Source organism: Narcine bancroftii, chromosome 14 (assembly GCF_036971445.1).
Source record: "Narcine bancroftii isolate sNarBan1 chromosome 14, sNarBan1.hap1, whole genome shotgun sequence".
Classification (NCBI taxonomy): domain Eukaryota; kingdom Metazoa; phylum Chordata; class Chondrichthyes; order Torpediniformes; family Narcinidae; genus Narcine; species Narcine bancroftii.
Genome location: NC_091482.1, coordinates 63,802,537 through 63,816,948, shown reverse-complemented (window position 1 = coordinate 63,816,948; position 14,412 = coordinate 63,802,537). Strand labels below are relative to the sequence as shown.

The 14,412-nt window shown below is 43.3% G+C and overlaps 1 long non-coding RNA gene across 2 annotated transcripts in view; it reads left to right on the top strand.

Annotated features, from left to right (window-relative positions):
* Nucleotides 1-526: 526 nt before the first annotated feature.
* Nucleotides 527-14,412, top strand: part of LOC138749386 (uncharacterized) — a 122,743-nt gene continuing 108,857 nt past the window's right edge. For both annotated transcript variants that reach the window (XR_011348602.1, XR_011348601.1), the window contains exon 1: nt 527-736. This is a non-coding gene — a long non-coding RNA (uncharacterized lncRNA). The remainder of the gene's footprint in view (nt 737-14,412) is intronic.

The window sequence follows — 14,412 nt, the reverse complement described above, 5'->3', positions numbered from 1 at the left end:
ATCCTATTGGCTGGATTGAGAGGCATCAAGGATGGCCCTCATTAGATACCTGATTCCAAGATCTCCAGCTACAGGAATCTACTATCCTGAGGGATGTGGCTGCCTCATCTTACAAAGTTAACATGTTATATTTAGAAAAGCAAGTGGAAATATATTGGTCTTATATGAGGAAATATATGCTTGCATGGGGTAGTTCAGGGGGGTTTCACTAGGTTGATCCCTGGAATGAAGGGGTTGCCTTATGAGGTAAAGTTTAGCAGGTTGGTCTGGAGCTGTAAAGAATGAGAGGTGATGATGTGGAGGCATTTATGATTCTGAGGAGAATTGGTAAGATAATCGTTGAGAGGATATCCCTTCTCACAGCAGAATTGAAAACAGAATAGGGAGTTGATAGTACAGGATACTATCACCAATGTATATATTTATATATATTTACATATAATAGTAGTGATTGGCTGAGAGCCATAGCCACACCTACTGGCAGGTCATAAAGGGCTGGTCCTAACCAGACCCAGGTCAGTCTGGACTGGTCGACCTCGATGTATTGCACTCCAGTCTTTTGTTAATAAAAGCCTTGGTTTGAGTCATTCGACACGCTACAGGGCGCCAGCCCTTTAAGGCAGTGCTAAGGTGACATTTCTTCCTCAGAAGATTACGAATCTTCAGAATTCTCGACCTCAGAGAGCAGTGAAGTGTGAATCATTCAAGATCAAGAGAGATAGATCGGAGAAATGTTGTAAGTAACAGGCATGGAAATGAAACTGATGCCAAGTTAAAATCAACTATTTTCTTGAATAGTTGAGCAGGCTCAAGGGTTCCAGGCTGATTTTTGATCCTTTTTCTAATGCTCTTGTGGTTGTGTAAGTATTCACTGCCATAGGTGATAGAATGGACTCAATGCATTCCTCTTTGGTCTATAACAAATAATGAATTAAACAACAAGGAATGGTAATAATAAACCCAAATATAATGTCTCCAAAAATGGGAGGAGATTGAGTTTATCTTACCTTATTTTTCCTCTCTGGATCCTGTGCTTTTTTTTTTAACCCCATCTGTTAATCAGTGTCACCTTTGGTTTAGCAGTTAAGAATGTTGCTCCACAATCTGTAAGATTATGTCCGCAGTAATGGGCATTTCTATTATTGGAGGCCTTGGATTTGGATGTGACCCTTAAAGAAACCTCTGTCTACTCTGTCACCCATGGTTCTATTTTGAATTAATTATCACTGGTCCCTCATTCAACATCCCCAAAATATATACCTAAGTCTTTATGACCTTGTTTTTGGAAGACTGCTATGCACAAATTGGATACCTCATTCCCTGCATGGGGACAATCACTGCATTTCAAAAGAACTTTGATTTGGAATGTTCTGAAAGGGTTGCAAAAGTTGCTATCAATATGGAAGTCTTTCGTTTTACCATTTCCTCTCTCTCTCTCCCCCATCTATGTCCATCTGTTTGCCCTCTTGACCTCTTCCCTACTTTAAGCCTCTGTCTACCAAAACCTTCCGAAAAAGTCACTCAATATGTGACTCAGTCTTTCCTAGATCTTCTATTTTGACTATGATCAAACCCTCACTCGCTGCCGCCCCCAGATGCATAATTATGAAATTTCTCATTGCCCTGACAGTGTTTTCTTTTCAGTGGTCTTGAAAATCACTTTAATAATAACTTTTATTTCAGTCGAATCTTTAAAGCTTTAACAATGAAATGTTTTCAGACCAAAATGGACTTTTACCCAGTGAGGTAAAATTTAGGGCAAAGCACCAAAACTTCTTCATTGGGCCTTTTTTTAAGGAGCATGTTTCCAGGAGGAGAGAGAGAGTTGGAGACATCCAGTGGAGAGAGTTCCAGAGCTTGGGGATGAGACAGCAGGTGAATCACCGGTGATTCAAACTGCAGTTGAAGTAGACACAAGAATTGGAGGAATACAGCTTTACTGTAGGGTTAGAAAGATCGTGTTATATGGCGAGCTCTCCACTGGCCACCGTGACAGAGGTGCACCAAAGAAGAGGTACAAAGACTGCTTAAAGAAATCTCTTGGTGCCTGCCACATTGGCCACTGATATCGCCTCCAACCGTGCATCTTGCCGCCTCACAGTTCGGCAGGCAGCAACCTTCTTTGAAGAAGACCGCAGAGCCCACCTCACTGACAAAAGACAAAGGAGGAAAATCCCAACATCCAACCCCAACCCACCAATTTCCCCTTGCAACCGCTGCAACCGTGTCTGCCTGTCCCGCATCGGACTTGTCAGTCACCAATGAGCCTGCAGCAGATGTGGACATACTCCTCCATAAATCTTCATCCGCGAAGCCAAGCCAAAGAAGAAGAAGAGAAACTGCAGCAGAAAAAGAGAGAGCTGATTCCTTGGATAGGATTTAAAAAAAACAAGGATGAAAATGTACAATTATTTGCTTCATCAGGAGCCAAGATAAATGAACAATTAATTAATGAGTTTTATTATATTATATGCCGTCGTATAAGATGACTGGTGTATAAGAGAACCCCCAGAATTTCTATTTAAATTGTAGGTTTTGAGCAAGTGTAAGACTATCCCAAGTCTTACTGCCCCAATAGTCCTTTACCAACCATCCCACTGACGAGCGAAGTGAGACTGTCACAAATGACCAAATAAGGATTTAAATTTTATTAGCATATTTTAAATTAAACCACTTTCGGCTCCTTTAACAGGTCATTAAGCGCCTGTATCGAACCAAGCGCCAAGACTTTGCTGTTAAGGTTCGGATTTTATGCTTGCCGTATAAGTCGGCCCCTGGTTTTGGGGTGACATTTTTAAGATTCAAATATCATTTTATATGCCGGCGTATATAGTAATTCTGGTTAATCTCATGTACCACCAGATGGTTCACTAGATTTCTCTATCTCCAATATTGATTGCCAGGCACTCAAACAACCTGTATTTAAATACTTGCTCCTAAGGACCATTTATTGAAGGCAAACCTTCCCTTTCAGAATGTCAACCTTCAGTAGTTGCCATTGTTTGTGCAATTCATGCTCACATTCCAAGACTATGAATATCTCACACCTACAGACCAAGAAAGGCATTGGCAACTAAACCAATATATGTTATCCCACAGGGCATTAACACCTGACAGATTGAAGAATTGCCACGAAGGTGCGTGTAGCTCAACAAGCAACAAGGAGCCCATAAAACATCTAAAGTGCTCTGTACATTTTTTTTTAATATATATATACCAACCCGGGGAATAGAAGCAATGGTGTCAAAATCAGTAGACAACTGGAAAACTAGTCCATGAAGTAGCTGCAGGATGCAGACTTATACCTTGTGCTGTGTTCAAATGTGTGCCTCTGCCTGTAAACTCATTATATAATGCTGGCTCCATGCAAAACCACTCCTTGATATCAAAGTCACACCTGAACTTTCAAATCCTTCCATGATCTTACCCTTCCTACCTGAGGCTAACCTCCGCCATCCGCCATAGAGATTGTGGTTCCGAGGAGTCACGTGATGGAGTAGTGGCCGGACGGTGAACTCCAGCCCTCTCCAGAAAAGTCGAGAAAAACAAAGGAAAACACAAAGGCACAGAAATAAAAGTTACAGAAAAGTGAGTATAAAGGTGGAAAGAAGATGGCGACAAAAAAAGAAAAATCGAAAGCAACGGTAAGAAGAGAGGAAGAGAAGACAAAGGAGGAAAAAGGTGAAGGCCTTACCTGTCCGAAGAGGCCCGCTGCGGAGAGAGAAACCCGCTCCCTCAGGTCGGTAAATAATGGACTACAAAAATGGCTCGCAGAGCCGAGTAAAAGTGCGCAACCGCGAATGGAAAAAAAACACACCGACGGGAGGGGGGACCAGCTGGAGAGTCGATCTCCACAGCCGGCAACGACAGCTGCAGAACACCTGCAGCAAGAAGAGACCACAGAAGACAATAGAAACAAGATAGAAGAGGAGGAAAGGCACCAAAGAAACAACAGATGGTCAACCCAGAGGAAGAGGAAGAGGAAGAGGAAGAGTACAGTGAAATAGAAGAAGAAAAGAAAGGCAAAATAAAGGATATACTTTCTCTTATTAAAGGATACATGGAGTCATTTAAAGAATGGCAAACACAGGAATTTAAGGATTTAAGAAAAAGAATAAACAACACAGAAGAGAAAATAAATAAAATAGAGATGACCTTAACAGAAATGGGAAAGAAAATGGACAAGATGGAAGAGCGGGCAGTAGCAGCAGAAATGGAGGTAGAAGACTTAAAAAAGAAATTGGAGAAATCTAATAAAAAAACTAAAGAGACACAAGAACTACTAGCTCAAAAAATAGATACAATGGAAAACCATAACAGAAGAAATAACATAAAGATAGTGGGCCTTAAGGAAGATGAAGAAGGCAAGAATATGAGGGAGTTTATAAAAGAGTGGATCCCTAAGACCCTAGGATGTCCAGAACTACAGCAAGAAATGGAAATAGAAAGGGCACATAGAGTATTGGCCTCTAAACCACAACCACAACAAAAACCAAGATCTATTGTAGTAAAATTCCTAAGATATACTACAAGAGAAAAGGTACTGGAGAAGACAATGGAAAAAGTAAGAGAGGGCAACAAACCACTGGAGTATAAAGGGCAAAAAATCTTCATTTATCCAGATATAAGTTTTGAACTCCTAAAGAAGAGAAAAGAGTTCAATACAGCAAAGGCGATTTTATGGAAGAAAGGGTATAAATTTATACTAAAGCATCCAGCGGTATTGAAAATATTTATTCCAGGACAACAAAACAGACTATTCTCGGATCCAGAAGAAGCACGAAAATTTGCAGAACAATTACAAAAATAGACTGAGGGAGGAAGACGGGTAATGAGAGTTAAAATGATCACGATTGATATGTATGTGGGTAAAGACAAAAATAGACTGAGGGATGAAGACGGGTAATGAGAGTAAAAATGATCACGATTGATATGTATGCGGGTAAAGAGGTATAAGAGTGAATAGAGACAATGTGCATACGTGAATGTATCTGTACTTAGAGGAAAATATAGATAGTATAGACAAGAATTAATAAGGGAAGGTAATGGAATAGAGAGAATAAGGAGGGAACTAAAAGAGTGACCTTTGTGACATATGAAAAGTGAAATCTTTTCTGGGGGGGGCGGGGTGAGGGGAAATAGCGGTCACTGCAAAATCAGTTGACGCTTGCGAGTGGATTCGCAAATCCAAATGGAGAGGGGAGATGTGGTTGTCCGACAAGGGATAAAGGACAACTCAGGAGGGGAAGGGGAGATTGGGGATAAATAAGATAGAAATAGGAGAATAAGGAAAATGTTGGATGTTGTAGGAATGTTGTCTTATAAAGAGTTGAAAATAAGAAAACAGAAATGGAAAAGGAGGAAAGGTAATGATGGAAAAACAGAAAGAGAAGATAAACAAAATATGAACTATATGACTTTAAATATTAATGGAATACATAACCAAATTAAAAGGAAGAAACTACTAAATTTAAATGAATAAATGTATTCCATTAGAAAAAATAACATATAGGTTAAGAAATAATATTGAAATATTCGAACAAGTATAGGAGCCTTACATTAAATACAATAGCGAAAACCTACCGGGGACAAACATTACCTAAGTTGATGGAAGGAGAAGGAAAGAAAAGAATGGACTCAGTAGAATTTCTGGTGTATTTTTGTTAAATGACAACATTGTCTGACTGGCTTAATGCAACCTAGATTGTATACCTAAAATGGATGAGAGGGGGGGAGTGGGGGGGTGGCTTGGGAGGAGGGGTGGGGGGAGAAAAAGTCACTGTATATGTGTGAAAAAGAAATAGTGTATATCATGGCTAATGTGATTTATGGTGTGAAAAATAAAAAATTTAAAAAAAAAAAGAGATTGTGGTTCCCTGCTCCTTTCTAAATTAGGAATGGCTTGCCCTTGAATTTAATTAACAGCCATCGCTTCACCTGTTGAGGCCCTTATCTCTGGAATTCCTCTTCCCTTTTATGCATAAAGATCCTCTTTAAAACCAGATGCTCTGAAATTGACCAAGCTGTCATGTTATCTCCTCATGTGGCACAATGTTCAATGTTGTTTGACCAGACCCCTAGCAAACACCTAGGGAACATTTGACCATATCAAACCAAGTTGATGACTGACCCATCCAAGGCAACCATGGATTGCCAAACGTTTGGGAGAATGTTGCAGTTTTTTAGACATGCAGCAGGGGAAGAGACCCTTTCGATCCACAAACCCATGCTGCCCAATTACAACCCCCGGTTCATTTCAAATGGTGGGAGGAAACTGGAGTCCCCAGGAAAAACTCACACAGACACAGGGAGAAGGTACAAACTCTTAACAGACAGCGTGAAATTTGAACCCTGATTCCAATCGCTGGTACTGTGACAGCGTTGCAATAACCGCTTCACCAACTGAACTTTTTCAGATATCCTTGAATCAGGTTTTTTGTCTGTTTCGGGAATCTGGTGCCAGGCACATGGAACCTCAAAGTGGTCAGATTTCCTTGTGAGAAGATACTAATGATTCCAGTGGATTTGGAGGACTTTGCAAAGACAATGCTGATGAGGAAATGGTGGGCAACGTGGTTAAGCATAGCGGTTAGCGCAACACTTTTACAACGCCAGTGATCGGGACCGGGGTTCAAATCCCACACTGTCTGTAAGGAGTTTGCACGTTCTCCCCATGTCTTTGTGGGTTTTCCCAGGGGCTCCAGTTCCATCCCATCGTTCAAAATGTTCCAGGGGTTGTAGGTTAATTGGATGTAATTGGGCGGCATGGGCTGAAAGGTCCTGTTTCTGTGCTGTATGTCTAAATTTAAATTAAAAAGATCTACGGTGGGTTGTTCATGTCTCAGAATTGAATGAGAGGTCAGAGATCTGAGTGCCTGGTTTGGAGTCATGATCTTCAAAATTGTTCTATAATTGATGCAACCAATTAATAACCCTGTAATATTGACTCCGTAGACTTTTTGTATGCAGTATTTGAGATGTAGCAAGGCCATCATTTATTGGCCATTCCTATTTGTCCTTAAGAACATAAGTCATAAGCCACCTTCTTAAAGTGCATCAGTCTGAATTATCAAGGTAATTGTGCAATGTTGTTGGGTAAGGAGTTCAAGAGTTCAATGGCAATTCATCAATAACCAACTCAATGCTGGCCAGACTGAGTTTCACCATGATTATTCAATGGCATTACCATTGCTGGGTCCTCCACCATTAAGTGGACCAGCCACAGAAGAGCCTGTCAGAGGCTAGATATCCCACTGCAATTGAATCACCTGCCAAAAAACCAAACTCTTTCCACCATCTCTACAAGTCACGTTTAAGGGTGTGGTGAAATATTCTCCACTTATATCTCCAAGAACACTATCAAGTTAATAAACGTATAGGGAAAAAGCAGTCTGCTTGTTGACACCCATTCCATCACCTGAAGCAAGCATTCCCTCCACCACTGGTGCGCAGGGGTTCTCAGAAAAATTCTGATGTCACCTCTCAAATGTTGTCCGACCATTTCTACCCATAGATCTGTCTGACCTGCTGAGGGCCTCCAACAATGCTTTGTTTGCTCAAGAAACAAGCATCTGCAGCTTTTGTGTTTCTTTAAAAAAATTAAAACAACTGCAATTACTGATAACCTGAAATGTTTTATCCCACTGTCTAATATCTCAGAGAACAGAAGACATCTCCAGATAGTGCGACATTGCTTCAATCTGCGCTGTAATACCCAGCACGAGAGGGCAGAGGGACCTCTTATGTTTTATTACATTGTGTGGTTTTGTGAATACATTTTAGTTTTGAAATTTAAAAAAAACTTAGGTGTAGCCCAATATAATCAGTGGAAAGTCTTGGCAATTAACACCTTGAGATTCTTGGGGTGCTGGCGACAATGGTGGGGGTGGGGGTAATGGATGACATTACTCCGTGAAGATTAAAAAACACGTTTAATACAAGGTGTTTTCTGTTGATTTTTATAGTGGGGAAGGGGGCAAGAATAATAAACTCAATGACCATATCGCAGATAACCTGGGAACTTCCACATCTCCAGGAATTTGTGAAGATTATTGAGATTTTCGTCATTCTAGGCGGGTTTCTAATAGTAATTGATTACGTGGAGCTGGGGGGAGGTACAGTGAGGCTAATTGCAGCCTGATGAAACACCAAAGTCTGCAGACCTGTGATTATAGGTAAAAACACAGAATTGCTGGAGGAACTCAAAACAGGTCATGTAGCATCCATAGGAGGTAAAGATCTATTACTGACGTTTTGGGCCTGAGCCCTCCTTCTCCATACCTTGAAGAAGGCCTTGAGCCCAAAATGTCAGTAATAGATCTTTACCTCCTATGGATGCTACATGACCTGTTGAGTTCCTCCAGCATTTCTGCGTTTTAACTAATTACAGTCTGCAGAATGAGCAACTATTGCAGCTGTTTCCAAAATTGTTAGATTACTGTGTCTCCCATATGACAACATTGCAGTCCACTCAGGGTGCTCTGAGGTCATGAAAGCTGCTATGCAAATACTGCTTTTCCTTGCCTTGCCCTCTACACCTTCTGACCTCTCAATGAATGGCATGCCTGAAATGACTTTGCACTCAAAATTATGGTCCTCGAAGGGCTTTTACAATGAAGAGAGTCTGCCAGTGGCTTGCTGTGTGTCTGCAGATTACCATCATCTTCAGAGTTTAATTAAAATATCTTGTTGGGATTGTAGGGGCCGGCTGTATATGTAAGGGGAAGGGCAGCAGGGCAAAGGGTGGGGGTTGTTTGAGCGAAATCGCCAGGCCTTATGAAAGAGTCTTTACAAACAAACAAACAGGGGGCGGTGGAGCATTAACGTGTGTCTGGAGATGCAGAGGAATGTGCAAAGTATGATAACAACAGATGAAATGTGGGCAAGGGGGCCAGGAAGGGAGTGCTGTAACTATAGTAACCCTGCTCTTGTTTCATTGGGAAGTGGGTGTTTGTTTGCCTTGTGTTGCAATCTGCTGAATGGTGCCTTTTCACATTAACATTATCCTAATGAGATCCACAAGCTGGAGTTCTGCAGATCAACAGCAACTTGGGTGGCTTGTTGTAGATAATCGGGGAAAGAGAAGACAGGTCCAGGAGGGGGTGGGTGGGGAAGTTGATAGAGAGAGGGAAAGGGAGAAGGTTAAAGAGAAGCAGAGGGGTGGCAGGGATAGGGCAAGGCAAAGAAAAGGGCTCAGAGAATTAGATGGAGAGTGAATGAGAGGCAAGGAAGAGAGAGGGTGGAGAGAAAGGATGGAGGGAAATAAGGAGACAGGAGGAGTGAGAGAACGTGACAGAGAAAGAAAGGGGATGAGAAGGCAAAGAGGAAGAGGGGCTAAAAGAGGTGGAAGGAGGTCTATTATGTGACACATAAATAGAACCAGACTGCAGCTGAAATGCACCAATGTGTCACTCCTCTCTGTAAGAAGCTTTGCAGAGCAATGCAAATTGTTACAAGCACACAGATAACTCGGAGACAGTTAGCCAATCACACTGGAAGAGAAGAAGTATTCCACTGATTTTCTGGTTGCAAAGACAACAAACAGTTCCTGTGTATTCCTGCAGCACCCCCCCCCCCCCCCCGTGGCCCCTCCCCCAAATGCCACCCAACCCCCAGACATTCTTCTCATGGAGTGTATGTTTCTTGCCACATCTTAACAGTCGATTGCAGGCGACTCTCTTAAAGGGAAGGAGGACGTGCTTTTTCTCCTGTAATAAAATGCCCAAGGCATTTTCTGTTTTTGGAAAATGGGAAGTAACAAAAAGGAACATCCCTTTCATGCTACTAGTATTCAGAACTTTGCTGCCAGTAGCATACTCTATACATCAGTCGAGGTTCAGGGCCTCTGTTGTCTTCGTGTAGTTAGCTTGCATCCATTCCTTGGACTTTATTACATCAGACTGGATGAGGTATATGGAACAAATACAGGTCATTTCATTCATTTGGTCCATGACTGCACACTGGTGGCACAGTTAGCACAGAGGTTAGTGCAACACTACTACAGCGTCAACGACCCGGGGTTGAATCTGCTTCTGTCTTGTAAGGGCTTTGCACGGCTGCGTGGCTTTCCCCTGGGCATTCCGGCTTTCTCTCCCACCCTCAAAATGTGCAAGGGTTGTAGGTTAATTTTTGGGAGGTGTGGGTTTGTGGGCTGGAAGGGCCTGTTACCAAGCTGCATGTCTAAATATAATTTAATTTTAAAAACATAATATATTCAAGCCTCAGCTACGTTTGGCACCTCATTCATTTTTCTACTCCATTTAGATCTGTATTTTTCATTTCAATTCCTCCCCACAGGAGTGAGCTGCACATTCTCACTGCTCTTTGGGTCAAAAATATTCCAAATTCCCTATTTGGTCTTTTGGTGACTTTCTGCAACAGTCAGTCTAGGAGTTATGTTCAACCGCTCAGTCCAAGATTCCGCCCTGCTCCAGCTCCCTCAACAGCCCCTAAGGCTAGAGCTGGATGAGGTCCTCACCCGGGAAGAGACATATAAGGCAATTGAACAACTGAAAAGTGGCAAAGCAGCAGGTATGGATGGAATCCCCCCAGAGGTCTGGAAGGCTGGCGGCAAAACTCTGCATGCCAAACTGCATGAGTTTTTCAAGCTTTGCTGGGACCAAGGAAAACTGCCTCAGGACCTTCGTGATGCCATCATCATCACCCTGTACAAAAACAAAGGCGAGAAATCAGACTGCTCAAACTAGAGGGGAATCACGCTGCTCTCCATTGCAGGCAAAATCTTCGCTAGGATTCTCCTAAATAGAATAATACCTAGTGTCGCCGAGAATCTTCTCCCAGAATCACAGTGCGGCTTTCACGCAAACAGAGGAACTACTGACATGGTCTTTGTCCTCAGACAGCTCCAAGAAAAGTGCAGAAAACAAAACAAAGGACTCTATATCACCTTTGTTGACCTCACCAAAGCCTTCGACACCGTGAGCAGGAAAGGGCTTTGGCAAATACTAGAGCGCCTCGGATGCCCCCCAAAGTTCATCAACATGGTTATCCAACTGCACGAAAACCAACAAGGTTGGGTCATATACAGCAATGAGCTCTCTGAACCCTTCTCCATTAACAATGGCGTGAAGCAAGGCTGCGTTCTCGCACCAACCCTCCTTTCAATCTTCTTCAGCATGATGCTGAAACAAGCCATGAAAGACCTCAACAATGAAGACGCTGTTTACATCTGGTACCGCACGGATGGCAGTCTCTTCAATCTGAGGTGCCTGCAAGCTCACACCAAGACACAAGAGCAACTTGTCCGTGAACTACTCTTTGCAGATGATGCCGCTTTAGTTGCTCATTCAGAGCCAGCTCTTCAGCTCTTGACGTCCTGTTTTGCGGAAACTGCCAAAATGTTTGGCCTGGAAGTCAGCCTGAAGAAAACTGAGGTCCTCCATCAGCCAGCTCCCCACCATGACTACCAGCCCCCCCAGGTCTCCATCGGGCAGACAAAACTCAAAACGGTCAACCAGTTTACCTATCTCGGCTGCACCATTTAATCAGATTCAAGGATCGACAACGAGATAGACAACGGACTCGCCAAGGCAAATAGCGCCTTTGGAAGACTACACAAAAGAGTCTGGAAAAACAACCAACTGAAAAACCTCACAAAGATAGGCGTATACAGAGCCGTTGTCATACCCACACTCCTGTTCGGCTCCGAATCATGGGTCCTCTACCGGCATCACCTACGGCTCCTAGAACGCTTCACTAGCATAGTCTCCGCTCCATCCTCAACATTCATTGGAGCGACTTCATCCCTAACATCGAAGCACTCGAGATGGCAGAGGCCGACAGCATCAAATCCACGCTGTTGAAGATCCAACTGCGCTGGGTAGGTCACGTCTCCAGAATGGAGGACCATCGCCTTCCCAAGATCGTGTTATATGGCAAGCTCTCCACTGGCCATCGTGTCAGAGGTGCACCAAAGAAGAGGTACAAGACTGCCTAAAGAAATCTCTTGGTGCCTGCCCCACTGACCACCACCAGTGGGCTGATATCGCCTCAAACCGTGCATCTTGGCGCCTCACAGTTTGGCGGGCAGCAACCTCCTTTGAAGACCGCAGAGCCCACCTCACTGACAAAAGACAAAGGAGGAAAAACCCAACACCCAACCCCAACCAACAAATTTTCCCCTGCAACCACTGCAACCGTGTCTGCCTGTCCCGCATCGGACTTGTCAGCCACAAACGAGCCTGCAGCTGACGTGGACATTTACCCTTCCATAAATCTTCGTCCGCGAAGCCAAGCCAAATATTCTCCCTACACGCACAGTTATAGCCTTGTTTATTTTAAAGATTTTGAATAGGTCACCCTCCACTCACCCAAATGAAAAACAATTCAGGGTGCCTGACCATATTTTGCTCTACTTTGTTGTTTATGAGTCTTTATCTTTGCTACATAAATTACCCTGTTTGACCTGCCAAGTTGCTCCAGCATTGTGGTTTTACGACAGTTAAAATGCAGTTTGGTAGAGCCCACCAAATCTTCCTTACTTAACACCCAAGACCCTCTAGAGTTAGAGGGAGAGATTAAATTGGCTGGGTATGTATTCCACAGAATGTAGAGGCTGAGACATAACCTTATCAAGGCTTATAAAATCATGGGGACATGTGCCAGAGCAAAATAGAGGAGTGGAGGAGGGAAAAGATGATGTGAAAATTGCATGGACCATTAGGGTTGTACATGGTGGAAATTTTCTAAGGTGCATCTAGAAAGGCAGACAAGCCTAAAGCGTGGATTGTCATGTGGAATTATGATATTGTGACCATTAGTGAAACTTGTTACTGGAGGGACAGGACTGGCAGATCAATGTTCCGGGCTTTCATTGCTTTAGATTTGATAGAATGGAGAGGGGAATGAAAGGGGGAGGAGTGGCATTGCTCATCAGGGAAAATATCATAGCTGTCAGGCAGGACAAACGTGAGGGGTTGTCTAGGTGGAGTTGAGGAATACGAAAGGTATGACTACACTCATGGGGTTGTATTATAGACTGCCCAATAGTCAATTGAAAGAGCAGATTGTAGAGAAATAGCAGACAGCTTCAGGAAACATAAGGTTGTGATAGTAGGAGATTTTAATTTTCCACATATTGACTGGGACTTCCATTCTGTAAAAGGGCTGGTCGGCTTGGAGTTTGTCATATGTGTTCAGGAAAGTTTTCTATATCAATATATAGATGTATGAACTAGAGAGAGCAATATTGAATCTTTTAGGGAACAAGACAGGACAGGTGTCAGAAGTATGTGCAGGAGAACATTTTGGGTCCAGTGATCATAATGCCATTAGTTTTAAGTTAATTATGGAGAAGGATTGATCTGGGTCTCAGGTTGAGATTCGAAATTGGAGAAAGGCCAATTTTGAGGAAATGAGAAATGATCTAGAATGCATGGATTGGGGTAAGTTGTTATTGGACAAGGATGTGCGAGGTAGGTGAAGGACCTTCAAAGGTGAAATTTTTGAGAGTACCGAGTTTATATGCTCCTGTCAGGATGTAAGGCAAGGTAGCAGGCATAGGGAACTTTGTTTTTTGAGGGATATTGGGATCTGTTTCAGAAATATAGCAGGAATAGGCAACATGGAGCAAATGAGGTACTTGAGGAGTATAAAGAATGCAAGAAAACCCTCAAGAAAGAAATCAGGAGGCTAAAATAAGACATGAGGTTGCTTTGTCTGACAATATGAAGGAAATTCCTAATGGTTTCTACAGGTCTTCTTTGGCTTGGCTTCGCGGACGAAGATTTATGGAGGGGGTAAAAAGTCCACGTCAGCTGCAGGCTCGTTTGTGGCTGACCAGTCCGATGCGGGACAGGCAGACACGATTGCAGCGGTTGCAAGGGAAAATTGGTTGGTTGGGGTTGGGTGTTGGGTTTTTCCTCCTTTTCCTTTTGTCAGTGAGGTAGGCTCTGCGGTCTTCTTCAAAGGAGGTTGCTGCCCGCCAAACTGTGAGGCGCCAAGATGCACGGTTTGAGGCGATATCAGCCCACTGGCGGTGGTCAATGTGGCAGGCACCAAGAGATTTCTTTAGGCAGTCCTTGTACCTTTTCTTTGGTGCACCTCTGTCACGGTGGCCAGTGGAGAGCTCGCCATATAACACGATCTTGGGAAGGCGATGGTCCTCCATTCTGGAGACGTGACCCATCCAGCGCAGCTGGATCTTCAGCAGCGTGGACTCGATGCTGTCGACCTCTGCCATCTCGAGTACTTCGACGTTAGGGATGTAAGCGCTCCAATGGATGTTGAGGATGGAGCGGAGACAACGCTGGTGGAAGCGTTCTAGGAGCCGTAGGTGGTGCCGGTAGAGGACCCATGATTCGGAGCCGAACAGGAGTGTGGGTATGACAACGGCTCTGTATACGCTTATCTTTGTGAGGTTTTTCAGTTGGTTGTTTTTCCAGACTCTTTTGT